Raw genomic sequence first — 27,111 nt, 5'->3', positions numbered from 1 at the left:
GAAATGCACCCTGTCACACACAGAGTTTCTCAAAGAAGCGGTGATGTTGTGTGCGACATGCTGGTGGAGCGCAGGCACACCTTTCTTTGAGAAGTAGTACCGACTGGGCATCTGGTACTGGGGCACTGCGACGGACATAAGGTCTCGAAAATCCTCTGTGTCCACCAGGCGGAAAGGCAGCATTTCTGTAGCCAAGAGCTTGCAGATGGTGAAATTCAACCTCTTAGCTTTCTCATGGCTAGGAGGAAATGGTCTTTTACTTGTCCACATCTGAGGGACCGAGGGCTGGCTATTGTGCTTAGACGGGGTTGATAAGGGTGTCCCCGGCAAACTGCCGGTCTGTGAGGAAGATGCAGGCGGACATGTTAGGTTGCCTTGATCCAAAGGTGGTGCTATCGATGTCGGACAGCGCTCAAGACCAGCTGGTGTTACCACCTCCAAAGAAAATGATGACCTGCCAATCACGCTGGCTGTTGCGGGAAAAGAGGTGGCAGGTCTGCGCCCCAAAACAGGTGTGACTGCTGTCCCCCCAGTCACAGAGGATGAAGAGGCCGCGGATGCACAAGATATGGCAGACGGTGGTTGGCCCGGCCGGCTAGGCCGCATTGTAGCACACTGAGCTTCCCACTGCAACTTATGCTTCATGTCCATGTGCCGGTTCATGCATGAAGTACTCAAACTATGTATTTTTTGGCCTCTACTTAGCTTTTGCTGACAAATGTTACAGATAACACGAGTTGGGTCATCTTTATCGATCTGAAAAAATGCCCAGGCTATGCAAGGCTTAGCACCCATGCGACCTGAAGAGCCACCATGACTTGTGGTGAGAGGCAGAGTTGTGTTTGAGGATGCAGTTGTTGACGTGCTTCCAGTACTACGTCTCTGTCCAGGAAGGCGCAACCTGACCTCGTCGTCACTAGCATCTTCCTCCACCTCCTCTGCTGACCTCATCTCTTGGCTGACTGTGGGTTGACAGTAAGTGGGATCTCCGACCTCATCATCATCACCCTGTGCGTTATCACACCCGTCGTCCTCAGAGCCAACCTGTTCCTGCCCTGACAAAAAACTAAAGTTGTCGCTCCAATCAGGTATTTGAGTCTTATCATCGTCTTCCTCATTGTCTCCACCAACAGGAGTTACAGTTTGGGAATGAGGGTCTACATTATGGTCAGAACCTTCTGCGTCTGGTCCTGGATCCGACTCATAAAGATTCTGGGCATCAGTGCAGATCATTTCCTCGTCTGGATTCACAGAAGCGCTGGAGTCGACCTCTGATTCCCAGGCTATAGTATGAGTAAACAGCTCTGCAGACTCAACCATCTGTTCTACCTCATACTCAGACGGGCAGCTGGAGATTTGGGAGCTGTGAGGAAGCAAGTGCGATTTGGGTGACACCTTTGAGGACTGGAGTATTTGTGATGTTGAAGTTGATGTGGAGGAGAGCCCACTTAAAGGAGCACTTGATATCCGTTGAAGCACCTGCTGTTTTTGTGCCTCATCTGGAATTTGTAGCGATTGGCGTGGCCGTAAGAAAGGGATCTTATCACATTGTCCGCTAAAAGAAGTAGACATTTTAGTTTGGCTGGAAGATGGTCTTTCTTCTGCACCTACCCCACGGACACAACCTTTTTTCCCCTTCCCAACACGCCTATTCCCCTTTCCACCAGCAGCAGGCCTTTTTCCACTCATTTTGGTGGTTAACTAATTCACAACTCTGGAGTTGTTTGCACAAAAAAACAATGGATGGTAACCGAGCAGAGCTGAGTGGCCAAACTGTGGTATTAGGCCAAAACTATTGGCTGGGTTAGATGCAGAAAAAAATTATTTTTAATTTGCAACCTGATGGAGGTCAGTATAGATGGACTAATAGACCAAGTCCCACACACCGCTAGAAGCCCAAATATTTTTTCAGAGCTAGATGCAGAAAATTTTTTTATTCAATTTGCAACCTGATGGAGGTCAGTATAGATGGACTAATAGACCAAGTCCCACACACTGCTAGAAGCCCAAATATTTTTTCAGAGCTAGATGCAGAAAAAAATTATTTTTAATTTGCAACCTGATGGAGGTCAGTATAGATGGACTAATAGACCAAGTCCCACACACTGCTAGAAGCCCAAATATTTTTTCAGAGCTAGATGCAGAAAAAAATTATTTTTAATTTGCAACCTGATGGAGGTCAGTATAGATGGACTAATAGAACAAGTCCCACACGCTGCTAGAAGCCCAAATATTTTTTCAGAGATAAATGAAGAAAAAAATTATTTTTAATTTGCAACCTGATGGAGGTCAGTATAGATGGACTAATAGACCAAGTCCCACACACTGCTAGAAGCCCAAATATTTTTTCAGAGCTAGATGCAGAAAAATATTATATTCAGTTTGCAACCTGATGGAGGTCAGTATAGATGGACTAATAGAGTGATGCTATGCCCAAAAGATTTTACTTCACTAGGTGCAGTAAAAAAATTGGTATTCTATACACAGGTGGTATATCTTGCAACACAGATAGGCTACTCCACTGACTAACACACTCTGCAATAGGCCAAAAAGGATTAGCTTTGCTAGATTCAGCCAAATGCTGTGAAAAAAACTTGCACAGCACTGGCACAGACCTGCCTGGCAAAAACTGATAGGAACTGATGTAACCTAGTCCTGAAAAGGACTCCAATTACAATTAGTCTTTACTCCCACAATCTATCTATTTAAGAGCACAGACCTGCTTGATAAAAGTCGTAGGAAATGCTGTAACCTAGTCCTTAAAAGGACTGCAATCACAACTATTCCCTACTCCCAAGCTATCTGTATATTTGTGCGAAAATTGGCTTGAAATTAACAAGGTATAGCGCACACAGCAACAGCGGTGCCGTCTAACACGCAGCTACAGCAGTGAGAAAATGGTGGCGACGGGGAAAATGGCTTGGTCTTATAGGGCAAGGACATGTGACATACACTGCCAATCACACATGCCCTTGCTTGTGTGAAAAAAAGCACTTCGCTCCGTGTGTGCGCTGCTGATAGGCTGACAGATTGCACCTCCCCACTGCAAATGCGGGAAAGAGAAAAAAAAATGGAGATCTTCATTGTTCCTGCAGAGATCCATCCCCTGCCCCTCCCCCCGCCCCGCTGTACACTCAAACTGCGTATTAACATTAATTTTCATCATTACTGAGAAAAAATCCAGTTATGATTTTGGTGCACGAACAGTTATCGAACATAACCTCGAACAGCCGAATTTTTCTCAAATTGTTCGTGTTCGCCGACCGGCTCGAACACCGCCCAAAACAGCTCGAATTTGAGATTGGCGAACAGTTCGAGTAGAACAACGCTCATCTCTACTCCTCTCCTCCAGAACTGGGTACCATCCGCACATAGAGACGCATAGAAGCCGCTTGTAAAAATGTACAGTCGCGGTTTCTGTGCGTCTCAATGCAAGTCAATGGCGGCCATTCCGCTGCGCTTCTGCAAAATTAAATGACATGCTGCGGATTTTTGTACGCAGCATAAACGCTGCGGAAAAATCCGCAGCATGTGCATAGAACATGCGGAATCCCCTTGGGGACCATGGGGTGCGGATTACCAAGCGTTTCACAAGCGTTTCCGCTGCGGAAATTCCGCAGCATAAACGCTTGAAAAACGCTACGTGGGCACACAGCCTAATGGGAACATGTCGTTACTTTGGCCCAGCTCTGTGTTTTAATTGTTAGTGAGGTTTTTCTTAAATTTTGGCAGCCGTTGGACTCACTGCATACCCTGTAACTGAATAACAGACCCTCTACTTTATAATGGGAACATGTCATACTCGTTACTGTGGCCCAGCTCTATATGCCTTTAAATTGTTAGGGTTTTTTCCTAAATTATGGCAGCCATTGGATTCACTGCATACCCTATAACTGTGTAACAGACCCTCTCCTTTCTAATGGTAACACGTCGTTACTTTGGCCCACCTCTATGTGTGTTTAAATTGTTAGTGGGGTTTTTCCTAAATTTTGGCAGCCGTTGGACTCACTGCATACCCTATAACTGAACAGCAGACCATCTCCTTTCTAATGGGAACATGTCGTACTCGTTACTGTGGCACAGCTCTATGTGTCTTTAAATTGTTAGTGGGGTGTTTCCCAAATTTTGGCAGACCTTGCAGTCACAGCATGGGCATTACCACTATAGGAGACCCGCTCCTTTATAATGGAAACATTTATTTACTGAGACCCTGCTCTATGTCTCTTCAAAGGGGTATTGGATTGCGTCCAAATTTTTGGCAGCCCTTGCAGTCACTGCATACGCAATAACAGTATATATATATAGTATATGGGAACAACAAAGCATAGCCGGCTGATGGCTCTCTAACAATAGCGAGGGCTGGCTGCTGGCCCTTTAAGAATAGTAAGGGCCGCCTGATGGCCCTATAAACCTATAAAAATAGGCTTTGTGACTTTCAGAGTCCCTCCATCATAAATGAAACACGATGTGTCTGATGATGTGTCACGCACCACATGGCCAGATAAGGTTGTAAAATGTTAAAATGACATTTCCCGGTGAATGCATTTGTCTTGGTTGAAAGCAATGCAAAAGTGCAAAAACGCATCAAAAACGCTACGTGTGAACATCAAACAAAGTGTGGAGGAGCATTTTTGTATATTTATTTTGCCTTATATAGAAGTCATTACCCTGGAAAGGATGTTCTTTAACATATTTCCCAGGAAAATCCATTTTGGCTTTGTTTTTGTATTTTTTATTGTGAGTCCGTAAAAGTGGCGTAAAACCTCTGACAACATTGTTGACAGCAGTGACCTGGGAATCAGAAGTGCTTCCAGGTGTCTTCACCATGCCGTTCCCATGCCATTTGAGCACTGTTCCTGACGCGCCCCCAGGGCTGTGGGGTACTCGGCAGCCGGGCCTCCGGTAGCCAGGGGATATCACGGTGGCTGGCCCGGTCCATGGCCCAGGGCGATTACCGAAAAGGGAACTTATTGGTTGGGGAAAATTGTCGTGACGCCACCTGTGGTGTCTGGTGAGGATCACCAGCGCTGCAACAGTCCTCTGAGGCAGATGTTAGGGCAGCTTGCGATGGTACGGCTCCCCACAGGTGGAGCAGGCCTCAGCGCAGTGTAGGGGAAAATGGAGGAGGTGCGCTGGGCGTTGTAGAGCAGGGAGGGAAAAGGTACCGGCGAAATGAAGGAGCGGAGGCAGTTTAGTGCAGTCATCCGAGTTTGCTCACAGTTCTGTTCAAGTTCCTCAGGTGCACAGTACTGGTGCAAGCCTACCGCGTCGAACTGCGTTCACCGGGCAGGGGTTCAGTCCTTCCTCAGGCAGCTCGGGTATACCTGGCAGAACCCCACTTTCATATGTACCTTCCTAGACCGACTTCATGCTGGGTCTTTACTCCCTCCTGCCCTGCGCTTCCCACTGTGAATCCTATTCAGGTGCTGCGAGGTCCCCCCTGTTCGTCGGAGTTGCACAGACCTGCTCGACCTTACTTGGATTGAAGTGAGAGGTTGGCTTCTGTATAGAAGTCAGAAGCCTCCGGTTTTTCCAGCCGAGGCTTGAAGCTGCACGACTGGGCCAGGGGCCGGTCCCCTTCTTGCGGCCTAGATCCTCCTGACACTTGGCAGGTTCGCGGTGTACGGGTGCCGCCTGCACTCGCCGTACCCCCTAGGATCCCTTCTGTAGATTGGAGCCTACTCCCTGTTCCCCTCCTGGGCCTCAGTCCTGGGCCCTTGTAGTGGAGCAGAGCTCCTACAGAGACTCTGCTCCCAGACTGTTCTCCAACTACTAGCCTGCCACCCTAAGATGGCTTCCCTATTTTATATCTTTACTGTGTGAGTGCTCCCATGAACTTCTTCCTCCACCCACACCCACTACTGGTTCCCCCTAACTTTGGGTTCCCCCCACTCCAGCCAGGGTCAGAGCTCAGCAGAAAACTACATTGTGTCTTGCTCCTCCTGCTGGCCTGGGGTAGTGTAGTGTTGGATGTAGGTGTTGGGGTTCCGTGCAGCACTCCCTCCTTACCTGAGAGAAAGGGAGACACCACACCGCTGGGTGAGGTGCAGTACCTCTGTGGCGACCGAACCCTCAGGGGCACCACATTCCCATCGATTTGAGCAAGTTATAGGCCTTCTGCAGATCGCCGGGGGTAGCAACCGGAAAAATGCTCGAGTTTCCCATAGACTTACAGTGGGCTCGTTACTCGGTCCGAGCACTCGAGCATTCCAATTTGCTTGACTCGAACAATGAGTACCTGAGCATTTTAGTGCTCGCTTATTAGTACTAAACATCTCAACCCAAGGCAAGCTAGATGGTCCCTGTTTTTTAGTTCAATATTGTTGTCACTTTCCGTCCAGGGGTCAAAAATGTCAAGGCTGATGCTTTGTCCCGGAGCTTCCCTGGTGGTGGTGACCATGAGAACCATGCCCTGATTTTACAGAAGGAAGTAGTCATTTCGGCATTGTACCCTGAACTGGAGGGTGAGGTGTTGGAGGCCAAGGAGAATGCCCCTGCCTCCTGCCCTTCAGTGAGGTTATTTGTACCATCTAATCTGTGCCGCAAAGTAATTAAGGAACATCACAACTTTGTGATTGCTGGTCATCCAGGAGGTAAGGCAACTGCGGACCTCCTTTCTCGTTGTTTTTGGTGGCCTGGGTTGCATCGGGATGTGATTGAACACGTATCTGCTTGTAGTATTTGCGCGCATTCTAAAGTATTGCATACCTGTCCGTCTGGTACTCTTCTTCCGCTACCTATTCCTAGCAGGCCATGGACACACTTGTCCACGGATTTTATTACTGACTGTATCTGTAGTCAAAACTGTGGTTTCGGTGGCTGTAGATAGGTTCAGTAAAATGGTTCACTTTGTCGCATTACCGTCACTTCCAAATGCCAAGGCTCTTGCTCAAGTGTTTATAAATGAGATTGTGACGCTTCACGGGGTTCCCTCCAATGTGGTGTCAGATCGGGGGACCCAGTTTGTTTCCAAGTTCTGGAAAGCATTCTGTTTTCGGCTGGGGGTGCAGCTGTCCTTTTAATCTGCCTTCCATCCTCAGTCGAATGGACAGACCGAGCGCGTTAATCAGAATTTGGAGACTTACCTCAGGTGTTTTGTCTCCAAAAATCAGGAGGATTGGGCATCCTACTTACCGCTGGCAGAATTTACTATTAATAATCATCGTCAAGAATCTACTGGCTGGTCACCGTTCTTTGGTGCATACGGTTACCATCCACAGTTTGATACTTTTAGTGGGGGGGGCTTCGAGAGTTCCTGAGGTGGAATGTTTTGCTTCGTCACTCTCCTCGGTGTGGCGGGGGGTTCTGAGTAATTTGAAGATCATGGGAGACAGGTACAAACGTATGGCTGACAGAAAACGCTTGCCAGGTCTGGACCTGAATGTGAATCACTATGTGGTTGTCAATCAGGAATATCAAGTTGAAGGTTCCTTCTTGGAAGCTGGAACCTAGATTTATTGGTCCCTATAAAATAACCGCCGTCATAAACCAAGCAGCATTTCGTCTTGAGCTACCTCAGGCCCTTAAGATCCAAAATGTCTTTCACAGGTCTCTGCTCAAGAAATATATGGAACCTCTTGAGTCCTCACCCCTATCGCCGCCCCAATAATGGTTGATGGTAATCTAGAGTTTCAGATTTCGAGGATCGTAGATTCTCATCTCCAACGTTGTTCCTTACAATACTTGGTGCGCTGGAAGGGTTATAGTCCAGAGGAAAGGATGTGGGTTTCAGCATCAGAGGTGAATGCCCCTAGGCTGGTTCATTTATTCCACATTTCTTATCCTGAAAAACCTGGTCCTGAGTGTCCGGAGGCCACTCGTAGAAGGGGGGGGTACTGTCACGGGTGTGTCAGATGCAACAGACAGTCGCCCTGCATCTGGCTGCAGAAGGTCTCTGCGTTTGGCATTGCAGACTCCTTCTTAATCCTTCTGACTTTTGGACCCAGCAGCAGCCTCCCTCCTGCTCTGATTGACACACCTTGGCCTGGGTATTTATAAAGTTTCAGTCTGTTTCAGGGAGTCGCCAGTGAAATTCTCATTTTCCCTTGTGAAGGCTTGGAACTATAGCTGTCGGCTAACTCACTCTCTGGTGCCTTTGGAGGACATTTGGTGTTATCTCTCTGGAGTCTGCACAAGCTAAGTTTATCCCCCTTTCTTTGTCTCCCTTGTTGTCTTTAGTTTATATTGGGGACTGACCAGTGCTCATCCTCCCTTCCTCCCTATCCAGTGCCTAGCTCTAGGGATATACAGGGCTTAGGTTTCATGCTCGGCCATTGGTGTGGAACCAATATAGGGTAGGGTAGGTTGGGTGATATTAGATCTGCCTAGGGGTCTCCACTCCCCCTTTCCCTAGTGTCTGGGCTTCCTTCCTCTCATCCCTTCATGTTGCACTTAGTCTTTCCCACACGGTGCATGACAGTTATATTCAGCTCTCCTCTAGTCTGAAAGCCCTAAATAAAATCCTGAGTGGCTACTTGCCCCTAGAAATCACATAATTAGTAAACTGAGTCCACGTGTGTGTAATTTATTCTCAGTATAACTACAGATGTTCTGTGAAGGCCTAAGAGGTTTGATTGAGAATATTAGGGATCAAACAACATCAAGAAAAAAAGGAACACATGAAATAGTTCAGGGTTAAAATTGTGTAGAAGAAAAAAGCAGGGTTAGGTTATGGAAAAATAGCCCAAGGGCTGAACATCTCACGGAAAACTGTTCAGTCCATCATCCAAAAGTGGAAGGCTTATGGAAAAATTGCAAACCTACCAAGACATGGCCATCGACCTAATTGACATCCCAAACAAGGAGAGCATTAATTAGAGAAGCAGCTAGTAGGCCCATCTTCACTCTGGAGGAGCTACAGAGATTAACAGCTCATGTGTGAGAATCTGTCCATAGGACAAATATTGGTCGTATACTTTACAAATATCACTTTTATGAAAGATTTTTGAAAGCAAGCCATAAGACTTACCATTTGCAGATTGCAAAAAGCCATGTAGGAGACACAGCTAACATGTGGAAAATTGTGAACTGATCAGATGAGGCAAAGTAAAAGTTTTTAGTCTAAATGCAAAACACTATGTGTGGCGGAAAACTAACACTGCACATCACCCTGAAAACACCATCCCCACGTCAAACTTGGTGGTGGCAGCATCATGTCTTGGGTTGCTTTCCTTTAGCAGGAAGAAGGAAGCTGGTCAGAGTTGATGGGACAATGGATGGAGCTAAGTACAGGGTAATCCTGCAGGAAAACCTGTTAGAGACTGCGAAAGATTTGCGACTGGGGTGTAAATTCACATTCTAGCAAGGGAAACGACCCTAAACACACTACCAGAGCTACACTTTAAGCCATTCAAGCACATTCTTAAATAACTAATAGTGTTGAGCGAGCATGCTCGACACTGCTTGGTACTCGCCCGAGCATCTCGCTACTCTGGATGTTCGGCGAGCACCGAGCATTTCCGGGTTACTCGGGCGGGAACTCGGGTCTCCGCCCTGCATGTTTGGCGCTCTTTGCAGAGCCAATGAATATGCAGGGATTGCCAGCCAGTCCCTGTAATGCCGCAGCCATGTTGTTTGTGGGCATCACAGTGATTGGCTGGCCGCACAGCGTCACCTCGAGTATTTAAAACTGGGCGCCGCCATCTTGGACACAGTCGCCCGGAATCAGACAGTGTAGGGAGAGTGCGGCTGAGTTAGGGAGAGATATAGAGTGTGAAATAGATAGTGTAGGGTCTCTAAAGCCGGTCAAATCAAACAAACAGTCCTTCTCAGGACTAATATCCATCCCAGATATCAGGCAGGCAGGCAGGCTGTATAGGAGACGCAGTGGTTATACCAACAAACAGTGCATTACAGTCCTGTGTGCTCCTGCTGGTCAAATTGCTAGACTTATCCCCCAGTCTCAGGGGCCTGGAAAAATCCTTTTTTTTTCATCTAAATCCTGTATTTTTTTTCCCTCAGTCAGACTGTACAAATACGCGTCTTATTAACCTTTTGGTATCCCCCCCCCCCCAAAAAAAAAAAAAATTGAGTGTGTATGTGACTGTTCAGACACCAATATAACTGTTTAAAAGATTCTGGTGTAGGCCACATAACTATAACTGTGGTTTTGCAGTTCCACAGTTCAAATCTCAGTATTATCCAGCTTTTGGCCTTTTTTCCATAAAAAAAATAGGAATAGTGTCTCCCTGACTGTTCAAACACAAATATATCTGTTTAAAAGATTGTGGTGTAGGCCAGATAACTAGAACTTTGGTTTTGCAGTTCCACGGTTCAAATCTCTGTATTATCCAGCTTTTGGCCTTTTTGCCGTAAAAAAAAAAAAAAATAGTGTCTCCCTGACTGTTCAGACACAAATATATCTGTTTAAAAGATTCTGGTGTAGGCCAGATAACTAGAACTTTGGTTTTGCAGTTCCATTGTTCAAATCCCTGTATTATCCAGCTTTTGGCCTTTTTTCCATAAAAAAACAGTAATAGTGTCTCCCTGACTGTTCAGACACAAATATATCTGTTTTAAAGATTCTGGTGTACGCCAGATAACTAGAACTGTGGTTTTGCAGTTCCACGGTTCAAATCTCTGTATTATCCAGCTTTTGGCCTTTTTTTAGATAAAAAAAATCAGTAATAGTGTCTCCCTGACTATTCAGACACAAATATATCTGTTTAAAAGATTCTGGTGTAGGCCAGAGAAATAGAACTGTGGTTTTCCTCTTCCATGGTTCAAATCTCCTTTTTATTACCCTTTTTCCATTGATAGTGCAAGTGTAAGCTATTTACTTCATTTACAATCAGCAAGGCGCTTGGCAAGGGACGTGGAACTGGACGTTCTGGTGATGGTGCGTGTAGAGGACGGGGCCATGGCCAAGGTGAAAATGTGCCACAACCAAAAGCCACATCTTCTCGCTCCCACTTCTTGACCAAATTACTAGGGAAGCACACTACAACACCAGTATTGCGAACTGATCAGTGTGAACAGGTTATTAATTGGATAGCAGATAATACTTCCAGTTACCTGGGCACCACTGTAACATACCTGGCGGCGTCCTTGCATAGTGGTCCATCTCCCACTGTGCAAGAGCGCGCACTTGATCTCCTGTCCAGAATGTCTCTCTGGCTTCCCTCCATGCTGTCTGTTTGTGTCTGTTTCTGCTGCTTAAGGGCGGCGCCCGATCACTTCCTGCTTTTTGTACCTGCTGTGGGTCACACCCCATGTGCGTCCTCAGCCTATTGCTGTCTGTCACCTGGTATATAGCTCAGCTGCTCCAATCATTCCCTGCCTGAGCATAGTGTTTCATTCAGTGTGTGCTTGCACTCTGAAGGTGCCAGGTCCCGTTCTGTGTTCTCTTGTCTGCCTATCCTGGAGGCTGTATTTCCAGGCCTGTCTGAACACGCTCCTAGCCTGTTCCTCCTGCCTTCTAGGGGCCGATTACCTAGACCCGCTCCTGTATCTTGTCTGTCCTGTCTGAACACGCTCCTAGCCTGTTCCTCCCGCCTTCTAGGGGCCGATTACCTAGACCCGCTCCTGTATCTTGTCTGTCCTGTCTGAACACGCTCCTAGCCTGTTCCTCCTGCCTTCTAGGGGCCGATTACCTAGACCCGCTCCTGTATCTTGTCTGTCCTGTCTGAACACGCTCCTAGCCTGTTCCTCCCGCCTTCTAGGGGCCGATTACCTAGACCCGCTCCTGTATCTTGTCTGTCCTGTCTGAACACGCTCCTAGCCTGTTCCTCCCGCCTTCTAGGGGCCGATTACCTAGACCCGCTCCTGTATCTTGTCTGTCCTGTCTGAACACGCTCCTTGCCTGTTCGTCCTGCCTCTCTGGGGGCCGTATTCCCAGACCCGCTCCTGTATTCCGCTGCAGTGTCGGTCTCCTCCGTACACTCAGTTCCAGTCTGAATGCTCTCCTATCCTTTACCTGTTTTGCCTCTATGTCCGTTCCCTTCCTTTTTCTGCAGAGTCTGAACTCGTACCTAACTCCTGCTTGTTGTCTCTGTACTCCCGTTTGTGAGTTTGTGGTCCATTCGCTACTTCACTGCAAGTACCCTGTGGGTATCTGGCTCTGCCTTTCCCTTCCTGTCTGTTCCGTGTGAACAGAGCCCTGTCCCCCCTGCTCTGACTCCTTTGCTCACCGCTCCGGTGGTTCTAGCCTGCTCTTTCTCCTTTGCTCACCGCTCCGGCGGTTCTAGCCTGCTCTGACTCCTTTGCTCACCGCTCCGGCGGTTCTAGCCTGCTCTGACTCCTTTGCTCACCGCTCCGGCGGTTCTAGCCTGCTCTGACTCCTTTGCTCACCGCTCCGGCGGTTCTAGCCTGCTCTGACTCCTTTGCTCACCGCTCCGGCGGTTCTAGCCTGCTCTGACTCCTTTGCTCACCGCTCTGGCGGTTCTTGCCTGCTCTGACTCCTTGCTTACCGCTCCGGCGGTTCTAGCCTGCTCTGACTCCTTTGCTCGCTGCTCCGGCAGCCTTGCTCCGCTCTGACCCTTTTGCTCACTGCTCCGGCAGTCTTGCTCCACTCTTGCTCACCACTCCAGGCGGTCTCGTCCTGCTTTACTCTTGCTCACTGCTCCGGCAGTCTCGCTCAGCTCTGACCCTTTGCTCACCGCTCCTGGCGGCCTTGTCCTGCTCTACTCTTGCTCACCGCTCCAGGCGGTCTTGTCCTGCCCTGTTCTCGCTCACCTCTCTGGGAGGCATCACTCTGCTGTGTTTGTCCGCCACATCTGTGGTTCTGTTCCTGAGTCCCAGTGTGTACTGGGTCCTATCCCGCCAGTGTCAGTACCTGCTAGTGCCTCCCTGTCTGCACTCTAGCTGTGCTTGCCTGTACCCCTCTGCCTGTATTGTTCCTGAGTCCCAGTGTGTACTGGGTCCTATCCCGCCTGTGTTCCTACCTGCTAGTGCCTCCCTGTCTGCACTCTAGCTGTGCTTGCCTGTACCCCCCTGCCTGCATACCCGCCTGCCTGCATACCAGTCGTGCCTGCCTATACCCACCAGTCTGTGCGCCAGCCTAACCAGCCTGTTCCTGTATTCCCCTGTGTGGGTCAACAGCCATGTCCGGGGTCTGTCCTGGAGTAGCACCTGGTCCCTCTGCTCGGTTCCTCCTTGGTGCACTGGCGTCGTATGCCGTCGTGCGACCCTGGTCGGATCGGGTGAATACCTAGTTACGCCCCTCCAGACATTCACTCTCCAGCACGGTCCAGTGGAATCACACGCACACGCCACTCAGCCCGGGCGTGTGCATTACAACCACCACCTCCGGTCTGTCTTCCACACGGTCAAGTTTTAGTAACCGTGAGTCTCGACCGCATACTCCTCCTCACCCTGATGCTCCTTCCTCCCACCATGCCAAGTGTCGTCAGACAGCAACTGATCCCACAGTTGGACACTCGGAAGAGCTGTTCACTGGTCAATTTCCAGATTTGTGCCCCTCGCCTGCTCCGCTTGGAGTGGCGGAAGAGGAGATACCATGTAGCGATGCCCAAATATTTGAACAGCCACGGCCAGAGGAAGTCGACGCTGGCAATTTGTCACAAGATGTGGACGATGACAAGACACAATTGCCACGAAGTGAGGAGGAGGATCGTGGTGCACAAGTGGAAGAGGAAGAGGTGGTGGATGATCTAGTAACTGACCCAATGTGGCAGGAGGACACGCCGAGCAAGGCCAGCAGCAGACAGGGGGAGGGAGGCAGAGTACCCCAACAGGCAGGAAGAAGCAGTGTGGTGGCCGCACACAGAAGGCGGGCAACAGTTCCCTGTAACACCAACATGAGGTTGCCAGTACAACCGATAGGTCTTCCAGAGTCTGGAATTTTTTTAAAGACTCTGCAGATAACACCAAAAAGGCCATTTGTACCACATGCCATGCCAGCATCAGCAGGGGTGACAAAACTACCAGCCTGACCACCACCAGCATGATCAGGCACATGTCAGCAAAGCACCCGACTTTGTGGGGCGAACCCCAGGGTCCACGACCAGTGTCAGCAGGTGTCACCACTGCTTCTTCCGCTGTTGTGCATGTAAGAGAACCCCATGTTGTGCGTGCAAGGCAATCCCCAATCCATACTGCATGCAAAGATGCCCCCTCCTCTCAGTCTTCACTTGTTATGGCAGTTTCTCAAGAAACAGCATCAACGTCCACGTCCCACCGCAGCGTTCAATTGTCCATATCTCAGACCTTTGAATGAAAGCGCAAATTCGCAGCCAACGCACCACAGGCCAGTCCTAAATTCGCACATTTCACGACTGCTTGCGTTGGAAATGCTGCCTTTTAGGCTGGTGGAGACGGAATCCTTCCACAACCTTATGGCGGTGGCCGTCCCTCGGTACTCGGTCCCCAGCCAACACTATTTTGCCCGGTGTGCCATCCCCGCACTACACAAGCATGTGTCCCAAGCCATTTGCCGTGCCCTCAACAACGCAGTTACTGGGAGAGTCCACCTGACAACGGACACATGGACAAGTGATTGTGGCCAGGGACGGTACATCTCCCTGACGGCACACTGGGTAAACATAGTGGAAGCCGGGACCCAGTCGTTCCTTGGGACGGAACACATCCTCCCCACTCCGAGGATTGCGGGCCCTATGTCAGTCAGAGTTGCCCCCACAGTGTACAGCTCCTGCGCATCATCCTCCTCCTAATGTTCAGCCTCCATCTCAGATATCACCACATCAGTTACAAGCTGGAAGCACTGCAGTACTGCCTCAGCCAAGCGGCAACAGGCTGTGCTGAAACTCATAAGCTTAGGTGATAAACCTCACACTGCTTGTGAGTTGTGGACAGCTGTGAAAGAGCAGGCAGATCTGTGGCTGAGACCGCTGAACCTACATCTAGGCATGGTCGTGTGTGACAATGGCCGTAACCTGGTGGCGGCTCTGAGGCGAGGCAAGATCACACACGTACCATGCCTGGCTCATGTGCTTAACCTTGTGGTTCAGCGGTTTCTTAAATCGTACCCCGAGTTGCCAGATCTGCTCGTCAAAGTATGCCGCCTGTCAGCTCATTTTCGGAAGTCGGCTACAGCTTACGCCGCCCTTGCTGTGTTGCAGCAGCGTTTGCAGCTTCCAGCACACAGACTGGTGTGTGATGTCCCCACACGTTGGAACTCTACCCTCCACATGTTGCAAAGGATTTGTGAGCAGAAGAGAGCAGTTGTGGAGTACCAGCTGCAACAAGGCCGTTGATATTCAGGTAAGACTCCACACATAACACCTCAGGAGTGGACCTGGATGTCTGACATATGTACCATAATGACAAACTTTGAGGAGTTCACCAAGATGATGAGTGGCGATGACGCCATCACTAGCATCAGCATCCCACTTGTCTGTCTTTTGCAACACTCTCTGCAGAGAATTAAAGAGGAGGCATTGCAGCCAGAGTATGATGAGATGGATCAAGAAGCCGTAGCGGGCGATTACACACAGCCCAGCCTCATCTCATCCCAACGTGCATTGGGGGACTATGAGGGAGAGGAGGAGGAGGAGGAAGAACAAGAGCTGCTATCATGCGCTGTAGACGGTAGTACCTGTACAACTGTCATACCGTCGGTTCAGCGTGGGTGGCCTGAGGACAGGGGGGAGGAGGAGGAGGAGGAGAGCATGGTCAGTCGTCATCTTGGTGAGGACACGGAAGTCTTGCCCGTTACCAGTCTGGCACGCATGGCTGACTTTATGTTATGCTGCCTTAACCGCATTGTCAAAATGTTGGGTGACAGTCATTACTGGTTGGTGACACTTTTAGACCCCCACTACAAGGAGAACTTTCACTCTCTTATTCCTGAGGTGGAGAGGTCTACAAAAATGGGGCAGTACCAGAAGGCGCTTGTTGCAGAACTGTTAAAAAAATTCCCATCTGAACACTCTAGCAGCAGAGGTCACAGTTCGTTGCCCAACCAAGGCGTAGAGGCGAGAGAGACGCAACTCCAATCCAGCAGAGGCAGGGGAACACTGTCAACGTTCTGGGACAGTTTTCTGAGACCCGCCCAGCTTACAGGCCCTGAGGCGCGGGGTACTCTCACAAGGAGTGGAAAGTTTCAAAAGATGGTGATGGAGTACCTTGCTGACCGTACCAGAGTCCTCCGTGATTCCTCTGTGCCTTTTAATTATTGGGTATCCAAGCTGGACACTTGGAATGAACTTGCTCTGTACGCCTTGGAGGTCCTGGCCTGCCCTGCCGCTCGCGTGTTATCGGAGCGTGTTTTTAGTGCCGCTGGGGGAATTATAACTGATGAGCGCACTCGCCTGTCAACTGACAATGCTGACAAGCTGACCCTTATCAAAATGAACAAGGGCTGAATTGGGCCAGACTTCTCATCACCACCAAATGACAGCAGAGTAACATAAAGTCAAATCCACTGTGTTACTTCGGGAGGTGTATTCCCATGCACCGCTTCACACCCACACATGGGTATAAGCTTTCTCATTTCAGCTGTATTTTGCTCTTCTCCTTATTCTCAGCCTCCACCACCACTATACCACCAGGGTGACCGTGGTCCATGTTGCCAGCATTGCAAGTTCCTCCGTCCTAATTTTTGGCAGCTTTTGCTTGCAAGGCATAGGCAAAGACTATGGGAGACCCACTCCCCAATAGTGGGAATAATGTTTTTAATATGCTGTACTGCATGGCTCTTGTAAGGGGCATTGCAAGTTCCTCCGACCTAATTTTTGGCAGCTTTTGCTTGGAAGGCATAGGCAAAGACTATGGTAGACCCACTCCCCAATAATGGGAATAATGTTTTTAATATGCTGTACTGCATGGCTCTTCTAAGGGGCATTAAAATCGTCTTGTTAAGCTACTGTGACCTCCACGTCTCTTCCAAAGGTCATTGATATTGTCTTTTTATTCCACTGAGACCTCCACGTCTCTTCCAAGGGGCATTGATATTGTCTTTTTATTCCACTGGGACCTCCACCACTCTTCCAAGGGGCATTGATATTGTCTTTTTATTCCACTGGGACCTCCACCATTCTTCCAAGGAGCATTGATATTGTCTTTTTATTCCACTGGGACTTCCACCACTTTTCCAAGGGGCATTAAAACTGTCATTTTAAGCTACTGTGACCTCCACGTCTCTTCCAAGGGGCATTGACACTGTCTCTTTATTCCACTGCGACCTCCACCACTCTACCAAGGGGCATTAAAACCGTCATGTTAAGCTACTGTGACCTCCACGTCTCTTCCAAGGGGCATTGATATTGTATTTTTATTCCACTGCGACCTCCACCACTCTTCCAAGGGGCATTAAAACCATCTTGTAAAGCTACTGTGACCTCCACCACTCTTCCAAGGGGCATTGATATTGTCTTTTTATTCCACTGCAACCTCCACATCTCTTCCAAGGGGCATTAAAACCATCTTGCTAAACCACTCTGAACTCCACAGATCTTCCAAGGGGCATTGAAATGTTGTTTTTAATTACCTCTAACCTCCACGACTCTTCCAACGGGCATTGCATTTCCTATTAATTTTAGTCAGCTTTTGCTTTTCAATGCATAGGCGAAAACTAAGGGAGACCCACTCCCCAATAATGGGTAGAAGGTTTTTAGTACGCTGTAATCCACGTCTGTTTCAAGGGGCATTGCAGTTCCTCATAATTTTTGGAAAGCCTTCCATTCACTGCTTAGGCCAACAGTGTACAGGAGACCCAGTTGCTATAAATGGAAAAAACGGTTTAGTTAAGGCCTTCTGACTAGAGATGAGCGGTGTTCGACTCGAACTGTTCACCAATCTCAAATTCGAGCTGTTTTGGGCAGTGTTCGAGCCGTTCGAACAATTTGAAAAAAATTCGGCTGTTCGAGGTTATGTTCGGTAACTGTTCGTGCACCAAAATCATAACTGGATTTTTTCTCAGTAATGCTGAAAATTGATGTTAATACACAGTTTGAGTGTACAGCGGGGCGGGGGAAGGGGCAGGGGATGGATCTCTGCAGAAATAATGAAGATCTCCATTTTTTTCTCTTTCCCGCATTTACAGTGGGGAGGTGCAATCTGTCAGCCTATCAGCAGCGCACACTAGAGCGAACTGCTGTTTTTCACACAAAACCTGCAAAAGACAAAAGACAAAAGACAAAAATATATCTCATACCCTACCATCATTATATATAAATGTAAAGCAAAGTTGCATAATAAATATAGGGTACTTAGTGAACTATTTTTGATCAAAAAAAGTATACAAGCCGTCCCACCAGCGGCAAGGTGACCCTAAATTGGGACGGTACCTATACTGTCTATATTAAAAACCTTACTGCATATCAAAGTTGAAGCAATGCATATAAAAGGGTAGACAAATAGGACCGGGTCCCAACTCCAGACCACCCAGGCCCGTGGTAAGCTACATATATACCAGTCAGCTCAACAAAAGGGAATGCCACACCCTTAACATGCTCCTAATTCTTGCATGTCTACCATCTTAGACCTCAGTTCACATTGCTTTGTTTTTCACACAAGCAAGGGCATGTGTCATTGGCAGTGTATGTCACATGTCCTTGCCCTATAAGACCCAGCCATTTTCCCCGTCGCCACGATTTTCTCACTGCTGCAGCTGCGTGTTAGACGGCACCGCTGTTGCTGTGTGCGCTATACTTTCAGTGTTAATTTCAAGCCAATTTTCGCACAAATCTACAGATAGCTTGGGAGTAGGGAATAGTTGTGATTGCAGTCCTTTTGAGGACTAGGTTACATCATTTCCAACGACTTTTATCAGGCAGGTCTGTGCTCTTAAATAGATAGGTTGGGAGTAAAGACTAATTGTAATTGCAGTCCTTTTGAGGGCTAGGTTACATCAGTTCCTATCATTTTTTGCCAGGCAGGTCTGTGCCAGTGCTGTGCAAGTTTTTTTCACAGCATTTGGCTAAATCTAGCAAAGCAAATCCACTTTGGCCTCTTACAGTGTGTGTTAGTCAGTGGAGTAGCATATCTGTGTTGCAAGCTACACCACCTGTGTATAGAATACAATTGTTTTTACTGCACCTAGTGAAGTAAAACCTTTTGGGCATAGCATCATTCTATTAGTCCATCTATACTAACCTCCACCAGGTTGCAAATTCAAAATAATTTTTATCTGCATCTAGCTCTGAAAAAATATTTCGGCTTGTAGCAGTGTGTGGGACTTGTTCTATTAGTCCATCTATACTAACCTCCATCAGGTTGCAAATTCAAAATAATTTTTATCTGCATCTAACCCAGCCAATACTTTTGGGCTAATACCACAGTTTGGCCACTCAGCTCTGCTCGGTTCGACAAGGGGCTGCTGTCCAAGTCTTGCCGTCCCCACGAGTTGTGAGTCTATCCTCTTTATCTCAAAGTTCCTCCACTGCTTCTGCCTCCTCAACCTCCTCTCGGTCCTCCACCTGCACCCAAAGCCTGTCTGGTCATGCCACAAGCTTTCTAACTGCGCAGAAGGGATCCTGCACACCTCCTTACTATGCTGGCAGCAGGGCTCAACGTCATCAGGCAGTTTTTACTTTGAAATGTCTGGGAAATGTGAGTCACACAGCTGAGGAGTTGTGGTCAGCTCTGGAGAACCAGTTTCATGAATGGTTGTCTCCACTGGACCTGAAACCAGGGAAGGCCGTGTGCGAAAATGCTGTAAACCTGGGTGCAGCCCTTCGCCGGGGCAATGTCACACACGTGCCTTGTATGGCTCACGTGTTGAACCTGGTTGTCCAGCAATTTTTAGCCCCCTATCCCGGACTAGATGGCCTTCTGCAGAGGGCACGGTTGCTGTGTGCTCACTTCCGCCATTCGCATGCCGCAGCTCAGCGACTTACATCTCTACAGAAGTCGTTGGGCCTGCCACTTCACCGGCTAAAATGCGATGTGCCTACCCGGGGGAATTCAACTCTGCACATGTTGCAGCGACTGTGGCAGCACCGACAAGCCCTGGTGCAATACGTTCTGACGTATAGCCTGGGCCAACGAGATCCAGAGTTGGGGTAAATCACGCTGGAGGAGTGGTCTCAGATCAGGGACCTATGCACCATTCTGCACAGTTTTGAAATGGCGACGAAGATGTTTAGTGCTGACGATGCCATTATCAGCATGACTATTCCGGTGATTTACATGCTGTAGCACATGTTAAACAGAATTCGGAGTCAGGTGGTGGCACAAGAGGAGGTGGAGGAAGTTGAAGAGGGGGAGTTGTATGCGGAAGCGCTAAGATCTGCAAGGTCCAGACGGTCGGCAGCACCAAGGCGGCAGGCATGTGAGGGTGGGGGAGATGGATTTACCAGGGCGCATGGTTGCAGCCAAACTAGTGAGGAAGGTGCAGGAGCCCAGGAAGGAGTGGAGGACGAACTGATGGAAGACTCATCAGATGAGGGAGACCTTGATCACATTTCTGTTGTGCGAGGTTGGGGGGAGAGGGCAGAGGAAGGAAGCATGATTGTTACCTCGCCACCAACACAACAGGGACTTGGTGCTCCTGGATGCGCAAGCCACATGAGTGCCTACTTGCTGCACTACCTGCAACATGACCCTCGAATTGTGAGAATTAGAAATAATCCTGACTACTGGGTTGCCACACTGTTAGATCCCCGGTACAAAAGTAAATTTGCAGAAATTTTTCCTGCCATAGAAAGAGATGCACGCATGCAGGAATATCAGCAGTAGTGTTGAGCCACCCCCGTAGTGTTCGAGTTCGGTTCGGTTCGTCGAACACCCGTGTGTTCGCCGAACTGTTCGTCGAACTGTTCGTCGAACACCTTCGAACACCGTTAAAACCAATGGCAGGCAAACAAAAACACATAGAAACACATAGAAAACACCTTCAAAGGTGTCCAAAAGCTGACAAACTGCTCAGAAGACACAACTAACACATGGAAAAGTGACAAGTACATATAGTCATGCGAAAAGAAAAGAGGTGGAGGAGTAAAAGGAGGGGGAGACACAGATATAGGCATGTCATGCCCTTCTAAAATCCAAAAAGTGAGAAGCCGAGACGGCCAGTGCGCTCCTGCCCGTGCCACCTCCGTGTCGCCGGGTTTGTGCCAGAGCCGCTGTGAACCCTGACGGCCAGCCCCCCTCTCCCAATACTGGTGCCTGTCCGCTGGTGGGTCGAGAGAGCCCCCCTGTGGTGGAGGCAGCTCTAAGCTTTTTAATTTAAATTGTCCCTCTAATTTGAATGAATACACTTTAAATCCATTTACAAGGATCTATTGGAGGGCAAGTCTCATGCCAGCAGCCGCATAATTCCAGCTCCAGTAGCGTCCACTAAAGCTGCTGCAGTTAAAAAGCTTTTATAAGGATCGAGCTCGGCTGTCCACCGCAAGGCATCCTAGTGCCAGTCCCAGCCCCTATGCCTTGGGGTGCCTCCTGATGCTCTTCACTGAGTATCCCGTGGTCCCGAAGCATTTCCTTTGAAAAAATTAAGTGTCCAAACTACAGGTGGTGTAGCTTGCTTAACAGCCGGGATAATCCGCTGACTAGCAGACACTGCTACTAGGCACAAAGTATTTCCTGGGCTAGATGCAGTTAAAAATTTGTAAGTAGATACTCTCGTTGGATGCTGAGAAAGCATTCCATAGAGTCTCCTGGCACGCCATATATGATTCTCTTAAAAAGCTTGGGGTAGGGGTCTAGGGGACCCTTTTATAGCCAAAATCACGGCCCTGTATCACAATACGTCACCTAGGCTGAAGATAAATGGAACTGTAGCACCGAGGGCTCGGTTGCTACAGACGTATTGCACCTCACCCAGAGGTGTGATATCTCACTCTCAGATAAGGATGGAGTGTGGATCAGGACCCGACACTTGCATGCATTACACCACATTGCCGTGGGGCAGGGCGACCAATATGCCCCTGAGATGGGCACGACAGTCCCTGTCCCTGGCTGGAGTGGGGGGAGGGAACACTGAGGAAGGGGAACCCTGCAGTGCAGGAGCAGGGAGGAAGCAGTTCCTGGGTGCATTGAGAAGGGAGTATAAAAGGTGGGCACCATCTTAGTTCAGTGCAGAGAAGTCTGAGCAGAAGTGGCAGGGAGCAGGGGCTCTGCATGAGCTCTGCTCCGGAGGCGGGCCTAGTAACAGAGGCCCAGGCCTGCAAGAGGGAGAAGGAAGGAAGAGGAGCGGAGAAGGCTCCAGGAACGAGGAATGAAGGGATCCCAGGGGTGCGGACGGGCGAGTCGCCACCGCACGCCCGAATCCACCTGCGTGGAGGGGTCAGGCCAAAGGGGGAGACCGGTCCCCGAACTAGTGGAGGCAGGAAACGACCCTCAGCTAGAAACCGGAGGCTCTGACATTTTATGTGGCGCAGCCCCTTGCTCCACCCGCTAGGAAGGCACCACATAGGGTCAGGGAAACTGGCGCCAAGTTTACCAAGAGGAGGCCCGAGGCAGCCGGACAGAAGTGTTGGTAAGAAAGGCCAGACAAAGGACACACAAAGGGGGTCCTGTGAAGCGCTCCAAAGTTATCTGGGAGTTGTCTGAGCCCCTCACCTGGTGAGCACAGTACGACGTGGGCAGCCGTTACCTGCAGACGTGGTCTGGATAATAAGAACTGTGAGTAAAGGCCCTGAACTGCATCACTGACTCCGTGTCGTTACTGCTGCTGCCCTGCACCATCACCCCCATCCTCCGCATACACTGCCCTGAGGCTATACTCCTCCCGTGGGGAGTTATGCTACGATCTGCTGCACCCACAACACCAGCCTTAGCGGTCTGCCCTGTAGCGGCGGTTCACTCTGACCGCAATCCACGGGTGGCGTAGTCGGACATTTAAACATCAAAACCACATAAATAGTTCCGCCACTGGTTTGACCGCCCTGAGCCACGGAACCGGATCGCCGCCACGAAGACTACAACCACCAGCATCCACCAAAAAGGGTCCGGCTCCGGGTGTCCCAAGGCCCAGGGGGTGCGTCAGAACATTTTCATCACCTTTCACAATCACCAATGGGACAAGGCAGGGATGTCCTCTGTCCCCTCTCTTATACATCCTAGTGACGGAGCACCTGCTCTCATCAATTCGCCATAACCCCAATATAAGGTGGATTGAGGTGGGAGGCACCGAGTACAAGTGCTCTCTATTTGCTGATGATGTCCTAGTATATATCACTCAATCACATATATCCATCCCTGCTGTTATGGCTGAAATAGATCACTTTGTTACATGGTAAAATTTTAAAATCAATGCAGCGAAGTCTGAGGCCCTCGATGTCTCCCTCCCTAAATCCATATAGGATTCCATCCAGTCCAACTTTCCCTTTGCCTGGCCCTCACAGGGTATCAAATACTTAGGAATTCCTATTCATAGAGACCTCTCCCATCTATGTTATCTTAATTTTGGGCCCTTTATTGAACAATTCCATACAGACCACGGTTGGCAAGTTAGAACTGTAAGATTCACTACGTGAACCACTGGTGTTTTGTGGAAAAGCACATGTACACCGCGTTCCAAATTATTATGCAAAAAGTGTTTAGGAGTGATAAGGGAAGAATTTGTTTGTTTGTCAGTTAAACTCATTGATGGTGATGTGTGTCAGGGCTCTTTATATCACTGTAAGCAATTGCAGACACCTGTGCTAATTAGTTTGGCAGGTGTGTCCAATGAAAGGCAAGACTACTTAAGAAGGCTCTCTCACATTATTAAGCAGCCTACATTTTCTGCCAAAATGGGAAAGAAAAAGGATGTGTCGGCTGCTGAGAAGCAACAAATTGTGGAGTGTTTAGGTCAAGGCATGACTACAATCAACATTGTGCGATGATCAGGATGAAGTGTCTTGGCAATCAAGAAGTATGTAGCTGATTCACAGTACACACGTGTGCGTGCTGATAAGGGCAAATTGAGGACTCTTTCCTACAGGCAATTACGTCAGGTTGAAAGAGCAGCGGCAAAAAAGCCTTGTCATAGCAGCAGACAAGTTTTTGAAGCTGCTTGTGCCTCCAACGTCCCCCGAACAACAAGATGCAGGGTCCTTCAGAGGTTTGCAACTGTGCATACGCCATCCTGTCGACCTCCTCTATCCACTTCACACAAGCAGAAACGGCTCCAGTGGGCCAAACATTACATGAAGACTGATTTCAAAACTGTTTTGTTCACGGATGAGTGCCGTGCAGCGCTCGATGGTCCAGATGAATGGAGTGGAGGATGGCTGGTTGATGGACACCCCACGCAAACACGGCTACAGCGCCAACAAGGAGGAGGTGGAGTAATGTTTTGGGCTGGAATCATGGGGAGAGAGATTGTCGGCCCCTTTAGGATCCCTGAAGGTGCTAAAGATGAACTCCATAATGTATGTGGATTTTCTCAAACAGCACTTCCTGCCATGGTTCAAGAAGAAGAACCGTGTATTTCACAGCAAGATCATTTTTCTGCATGATAATGCACCATCTCATGCTGCACATAAAACATCTGCATCTCTGGCTGATATGGGCATGAAAGGGGACAAACTTATGGTGTGACCCCCATGCTCCCCTGACCTCTACCCCATTCAGAACCTTTGGAGCATCATTAAAAGGAGTGTCTATGATGGCGGGAGGCAGTTCACATCTAAGCAACAGCTCTGGGAGGGTATTCTGTCCTCATGCAAAACAATTGAAGCAGAAACCATCCAAAACCTGACAAATTCAATGGACGAGAGAGTTCAGAAGCTCCTTTCGAACAAGGGGTCCTATGTGAAAATGTAACATCACCTAGAATAAAGTTTTGAGTTGAAAACTGTTTGATTTCAGTTTCTAACAACCTGCTAATGCTTATAATTTCAAAAATGACCATTTTTTTGGTCTTTATTAAAATGAAAAGGTTGATCGAAAAGTTTGGGGGATCTAAGAGTGTGGCAACCCAGTAGTCATGATTACTTCGAATTCTGACAATATGAGGGTCATGCTGCAGGTAGTGCAGCAAGAAGGCACTTATGTGTCTTGCGCATCTCGGAGCCCCAAAATTATTTTCCGGGCTAGATGCAGCTAAAAATTATTTTTAATTTTAAATCTGGTGAAGCTTATTATAGATGGCCTAATAGGATCAGTGCTGCACACTGCTACAAAGCCCAAATTATTTTCCAGTCAAGATACAGATAAACATGTTTAGTAATTTGAAAGCTTAAAACGGTTGGTAGGGTGATTTTAACCAATCATCAAGCTTTTACTCTCCCCAGGATGACACAGGGGTAGAAAAGTCGTTTCGGATCCATGATTTGTTCATCTTTATGAACGTGAGTCTGTCTACATTATCAGTGGAGAGCCGCGTGCGCTTATCTGTCAGCACACCACCAGCAGCGCTGAACACACGTTCAGACAGAACGCTGGCTGCGGGGCATGACAAGATCTCCAAGGCGTAAGTGGCTAGCTCCGGCCATTTATCCAGATTGGAAGCCCAAAAAGAGCAAGGGTCCAGTGACACAGTCGTGGCTTCAATGTTTACTTGGAGATACTCCTGTACCATCGTCTCTAGGCGTTGACTATGTGTCAGACTTCTTGTCTCCTGTGGCCTTGCAAAGGATGGGCTAAAAAAGTGGTGAAATGATTCCGCAAAATTGATGTTACCAGCAGATACTGTGGTTCTGTTACGGTTTGAGTGCTGAACACTTGACGGTCCCACGGTTGGCAAGTTGGAACTGTGAGATTCACTACGTGCACCACTGGTATTTTGTGGAAAAGCACATGTAAGATTCTGCAACAGTCTCTGCTGATACTCCTGCATGCGTGCATCCCTTTCTATGGCAGGAATAATTTCTGCAAATTTACTTTTGTACCGGGGATCTAACAGTGTGGCAACCCAGTAGTCAGGATTATTTCTAATTCTCACAATTCGAGGGTCATGTTGCAGGTAGTGCAGCAAGAAGGCACTCATGTGTGTTGCGCATCCAGGAGCACCAAGTCCCTGTTGTGTTGGTGGCGAGGTAACAATCATGCTTCCTTCCTCTGTCCTCTCCCCCCAACCTCGCACAACAGAAATGTGATCAAGGTCTCCCTCATCTGATGAGTCTTCCATCAGTTCGTCCTCCACTTCTTCCTGGGCTCCTGCACCTTCCTCACTAGTTTGGCTGCTACCATGCGCCCTGGTAAAATCATCTCCCCCACCCTCACATGCCTGCCGCCTTGGTGCTGCCGACCGTCTGGACCTTGCAGATGTTAGCCCTTCCGCATACAACTCCTCCTCCTCTACTTCCTCCACCTCCTCTTGTGCCACCACCTGACTCCGAATTCTGTTTAACATGTGCTCCAGCATGTAAATCACCGGAATAGTCATGCTGATAATGGCATCGTCAGCACTAAACATCTTCGTCGACATTTCAAAACTGTGCAGAAGGGTGCATAGGTCCCTGATCTGAGACCACTCCTCCAGCGTGATTTGCCCCACCTCTGAATCTCGTTGGCCCAGGCTATACGTCAGAACGTATTGCACCAGGGCTTGTCGGTGCTGCCACAGTCGCTGCAACATGTGCAGAGTTGAATTCCACCGGGTAGGCACATCGCATTTTAGCCGGTGAAGTGGCAGGCCCAACGACTTCTGTAGAGATGTAAGTCGCTGAGCTGCGGGATGCGAACGGCGGAAGTGAGCACACAGCGACCGTGCCCTCTGCAGAAGGCCATCTAGTCTGGGATAGTGGGCTAAAAATTGCTGGACAACCAGGTTCAACACGTGAGCCATACAAGGCACGTGTGTGACATTGCCCCGGTGAAGGGCCGCACCCAGGTTTGCAGCATTGTCGCACACGGCCTTCCCTGGTTTCAGGTCCAGTGGAGACAACCATTCATGAAATTGGTTCTCCAGAGCTGACCACAACTCCTCAGCTGTGTGACTCACATTTCCCAGACATTTCAATGTAAAAACCGCCTGATGACGTTGAGCCCTACTGCCAGCATAGTAAGGAGGTGTGCAGGATCCCTTCTGCGCAGTTAGAAAGCTTGTGGCATGACCAGACAGGCTTTGAGTGCAGGTGGAAGACCGAGAGGAGGTTGAGGAGGCAGAAGCAGTGGAGGAACTTTGACATAAAGAGGATTGACGCACAACTCGTGGGGACGGCAAGACTTGGACAGCAGCCCCTTGTCCTGCTGTCACCATAGTTACCCAGTGCCCAGTCAGCGACATGTAACGCCCCTGTCCATGCCTACTCGTCCAAGTGTCTGTGGTGAAATGCACCCTGTCACACACAGAGTTTCTCAAAGAAGCGGTGATGTTGT

The sequence above is a fragment of the Phyllobates terribilis genome, unplaced genomic scaffold, assembly GCF_046119375.1.
Source record: "Phyllobates terribilis strain yellow unplaced genomic scaffold, ASM4611937v1 Scaffold_3__8_contigs__length_932513732, whole genome shotgun sequence".
NCBI lineage: Eukaryota > Metazoa > Chordata > Amphibia > Anura > Dendrobatidae > Phyllobates > Phyllobates terribilis.
This window is presented reverse-complemented; position numbering follows the sequence as displayed.